The sequence below is a fragment of the Salvelinus fontinalis genome, chromosome 5, assembly GCF_029448725.1.
Source record: "Salvelinus fontinalis isolate EN_2023a chromosome 5, ASM2944872v1, whole genome shotgun sequence".
Lineage (NCBI taxonomy): Eukaryota > Metazoa > Chordata > Actinopteri > Salmoniformes > Salmonidae > Salvelinus > Salvelinus fontinalis.
Genome location: NC_074669.1, coordinates 59,266,471 through 59,271,726, shown reverse-complemented (window position 1 = coordinate 59,271,726; position 5,256 = coordinate 59,266,471). Strand labels below are relative to the sequence as shown.

Below are 5,256 nucleotides of genomic sequence, written 5' to 3'. Positions count from 1 at the left end.
GACAGGCATTGACAGGACGGTCACAGCCACACGTTCACCGGTTAGGTAGGACACAAGATATCTGTTAGATAGGAGCAACAGTAGTGATACATGGTTAGGTAGGACACAAGATACCTGTTAGATAGGAGCAACAGTAGTGATACATGGTTAGGTAGGACCCAAGATATCTGTTAGATAGGAGCAACAGTAGTGATACATGGTTAGGTAGAACACAATATATCTGTTAGACAGGAACAACAGTAACGTTATTGATACATATCCTCAATGTGAAGTGATATTAATCCATAAATACAGAGCACAAGTACAACCCTTCTATATAAACCTTTAAAGGTAGTAAGAAAATAAACATTAACTAAATATTTCAATAAGTCACCAGCTAGTAAATCACCTGCTGACAATAGCTGGCGTGACATTGTCGTGCAGAGACCAACTGTGCTAATTAGCTCGTCATTAACACGGCTAGCTAAAACAGCCAAAAACTTGGTTAACTGGCTGAAATAGGTCTTCAATTCATGAACGGCAAAATAAAAATATACATTCGCTATTGCCTTTAGGATATATGAACCAGTTTTCCAAAACCACTATTGTGTTATAAAGTTTTAAACCGTTTTTATGTACAGAGGAAAATGACTCGAACCTGCTCTCAGAAAATCTCTCAGACTGAGGAGCGGGCAGACCAACTTCCCAAATAGGGGAGAAGCACTCAAAACCCACTAGTTGTTCTTTCAAAGAAAATAATACAAAAATGGTAAGTCCGAAGATCTCTCGTATTACCAACCTTACTACAATGGCAGCAATTATTTTTATGAATTCAGTAACACATAATGAAAGGAAACTATATTTACATCACCCCTTTTCCTGAAGTGAATGGTTTCACCCACTACTCTCCCGGAACTGAGGCTTTGAGATCTACAGTTTCACTTTGTTACGCCTTTGGTGAGCAAAACAGCTAATAACTTAGCTAAATACTGACATTATCCTCAATCGAGATATCTGTCCGTCGTTTCAGCTCCAACTGAACTTAAAGGTGCATTTCAGACACACATCTTCGTGGCCATTCAGGATGTGGTGTACTCAGACTGTCTAGCTCTAGCTAATAACACAGCATAGTAGGCTATTGGTTGACAGACAGCCGCTAATCAGATCACATCACCGCCAGATAATTAACTAAAGATGCTGAAAATGGAGGGACTCGGGCCGAAGATGGACCCGGAAGAGATGAAGATGTGGTATCTTCGGTCAGGAACTTTCTCCTCCATGTCGCCCTGCTCCGAGTCAGTAAGTACTGGACCAGAAGCTAGTCGGGTGTCCCTATGATGTCAACTGTGTAGTCTGGCAGGTCCCAGATCTGTTTGTGTTTTTGCCCAGAGTCATGTATTCATATCTAAATACATGGCTCTGCTTTGGTCTATTCCATTGATATTGTCAAACTGAACATTACATTGAACATGTGAGTCATTTAGCAGACGCTCTTATCCAGAGAGACTTACAGTAGTGAGTGGATACATTTTCATACGTTGCATTGGCAGGACAATTCCATTAGTAGTTGGGAGGAGAGCAGAAACAGCCTAACACCTACACTGATACTGTGTAACCTGTCTGCAGTCAACCAGCCATCCAGACTGAAGTGAAGGCCTTATTACAGAATGAAAACGCCTTCTCTTTTGTCGGCATGGCAACCTGTAAACATGTCAGTGGTGTCACAATGTTGCACAACAGCAGAACATTGGATGGAGGGTCATTGTATCATTACACAGTGTCCCTGTCAATTCTACTGTATTGGTACATGTGGTATTACAACACATTAGAAGATCTGTAGACGGCAGCATTGAAACAATTTACAACACATAGTCAACTAGCAACCTACTGTTTCAGTGCTGTTTAAATATCCCACTTATTTTATTCTGCTGTTAGAGGCCATCAGTAGAGACAGTCAGGAAAATAGTCTTTGTAGCGAGTTTGTTTCTGTCAAACCATGGGAAGTGTGTCTATATAGGTAAGTACATATACAATTAGGATTTTACTTTAAAAACCTGTTGAGGACCAGAGGGCGCTGTTTTCACTTTGGGGACAATCGTGCCCAATTTAAACGGCCTCGTACTCAATTCTTGCTCGTACAATATGCATATTATTATTACTATTGGATAGAAAACACTCTCTAGTTTCTAAAACCGTTTGAATTTTGTCTGTGGGTAAAACAGAACTCATTTGGCAGCACACTTTCTGACCAGGAAGTGGAAAGTCTGAATTCGATGCTCTGTTTAAGGACCTGCCTATAAATGGGCATGATACGTATGACTATACGTGCACGTCATACACCTTCCCCTAGATGTCAAGAGGAAGTGAGAAAAGAAATGAGTTGATTATCTTGGCCTGAGATGGAATGAACCCTCTTGGAATGATGTGTCCTCCATTTTCGGTTTTCTGGAAGGCGCGTGGAGGGACCTGTAATTGCCTTCTGAAAAGCTGTCGTTATAGAAGGCTAATATCTCCGGCTTTGATTTTATTTGATACATGTCACAATATCATCGTAAAGTATGTTTTTTCAATATAGTTTTATTAGATTATTGAAAATTTTTCGGAACGTTAGGCGTGTTGCGTTGTCTGTGTTTGTTGACGATGGAGAGTTTCGTGCCACTTGGCTAGAGCGCTTGCTAATTCAAGAGGGACAAAGGACATTCTAAAACCAAACAACGATTGTTCCCGACAAAGGACCTCTTGTACAACATTCTGATGGAAGCTCATAAAAAGTAGGACTCATTTTATGATTTCATATATCTGTCGAACTGTGTACTATTAGTTTTGCGCTCAGGTTTTGGTCACTATCTCGCCATAACGTAAGCCTTATGTCGTAAAGAAGTTATTTTTAGAATTCTAACACTGCGATTGCATTAAGAACTAGTGTATCTATCATTTCCTATACAACATGTATTTTTTTTGTAATGTTTATGAATAGTTATTTGGTCAGAATAGGTGAGAGTAATAGAAATATCCGCACATTCTGGGAAAAAGATGCTACGTTAGCACAGTGTGTAACCACTGATTTCAGCTCTAAATATGCACATTTTCGAACAAAACATAAGTGTATGTATAACCTGATGTTACAGGACTGTCATCTGATGGAGCTTATCAAGGTTAGTCAAAAATTATATATCTTTTGCTGGTTTGTTACGATCGCTAATGTGCCTATTGCTATCGCTAACGTGCCTTGATGAATGAATGCGGTAGTGTGGTAGGCTATTGTAGTAAGCTAATATAATGCTATATTGTGTTTTCGCTGTAAAACACTTAAAAAATCTGAAATATTGGCTGGATTCACAAGATGCTTGTCTTTCATTTGCTGTACACAATGCATTTTTCAGAAATGTTTTATGATGAGTATTTAGGTATTCCACGTTGGTCTCTATAATTACTCTGGCTGCTTCTGTGCTATTTCTGACGGTAGCTGTGATGGTAGCTGCAATGTAAAACTGATTTATAGCTCAAATATGCACATTTTTCGAACAAAACATAGATTTATTGTATAACATGTTATAAGACTGTCATCTGATGAAGTTGTTTCTTGGTTAGTTTGGTTGGTTCTTGGTTAGTTAGGTTGGCTTTGTGCATGCTACCTGTGCTGTGAAAAATGTCTGTCCTTTTTTGTATTTGGTGGTGAGCTAACATAAATATACGTGGTGTTTTCGCTGTAAAACATTTTAAAAATCAGACATGTTGGCTGGATTCACAAGATGTTTATCTTTCAAATGCTGTATTGGACTTGTTAATGTGTGAAAGTTAAATATTTCTAAAAAATATATTTTGAATTTCGCGCTCTGCCTTTTCAGTGGAATGTGGGAGGAGTTCCGCCTGCGGAACCCCAGAGCCAGACAGGTTAAGGTCAAATGTACTGTTTTTTATTTTTTATTTATCCTTTATTTTACCAGGTAAGTTGACTGAGAACACGTTCTCATTTGCAGCAACGACCTGGGGAATAGTTACAGGGGACAGGAGGGGGATGAATGATCCAATTGTAAACTGGGGATTATTAGGTGACCGTGATGGTTTGACTGCCAGATTGGGTATTTAGCCAGGACACTGTAACTGTCTAGTTGTGAAGAGAATCTAAATATGTTGTTTATTTATCTCCTCTCCATTCTAGCACCATACGTTCTGTTGTGTACTGATCTCCTCTCCATTCTAGCAACATACGTTCTGTTGTGTACTGATCTCCTCTCCATTCCAGCACCATACGTTCTGTTGTTTACTGATCTCCTCTCCATTCTAGCACCATACGTTCTGTTGTTTACTGATCTCCTCTCCAATCTAGCACCATACGTTCTGTTGTTTACTGATCTCCTCTCCATTCTAGCATCATACGTTCTGTTGTTTACTGATCTCCTCTCCATTCTAGCACCATACGTTCTGTTGTTTACTGATCTCCTCTCCATTCTAGCACCATACGTTCTGTTGTTTACTGATCTCCTCTCCATTCTAGCACCATACGTTCCTCAGAAGCTGGACAGCATATGAATAGAATCCATCTTCTCTCACCCTCTACCCTCAAGACCTACATCACACAAGATGCTTCAGAACAACAACAACAACAAGCTGGTGAAGTTGCTACCCAACAGGAACAACCATGACAACAACAACAAGCTGGTGAAGTTGCTACCCAACAGGAACAACCATGACAACAACAACAACAACAAGCTGGTGAAGTTGCTACCCAACAGGAACAACCATGACAACAACAACAACAACAAGCTGGTGAAGTTGCTACCCAACAGGAACAACCATGACAACAACAACAAGCTGGTGAAGTTGCTACCCAACAGGAACAACCATGACAACAACAACAACAACAAGCTGGTGAAGTTGCTACCCAACAGGAACAACCATGACAACAACAACAAGCTGGTGAAGTTGCTACCCAACAGGAACAACCATGACAACAACAACAACAACAAGCTGGTGAAGTTGCTACCCAACAGGAACAACCATGACAACAACAACAACAACAAGCTGGTGAAGTTGCTACCCAACAGGAACAACCATGACAACAACAACAACAACAAGCTGGTGAAGTTGCTACCCAACAGGAACTACCATGACAACAACAACAACAACAAGCTGGTGAAGTTGCTACCCAACAGGAACAACCATGACAACAACAACAAGCTGGTGAAGTTGCTACCCAACAGGAACAACCCTGACAACAACAACAAGCTGGTGAAGTTGCTACCCAACAGGAACAACCATGACAACAACAACAAC

At 40.2% G+C, this 5,256-nt stretch overlaps 1 pseudogene; it reads left to right on the top strand.

The window, feature by feature from the left end:
• Nucleotides 1-868: 868 nt before the first annotated feature.
• On the top strand, nt 869-4,600 carry LOC129855928 (mitochondrial import receptor subunit TOM5 homolog; annotated as a pseudogene).
• Nucleotides 4,601-5,256: the final 656 nt, after the last annotated feature.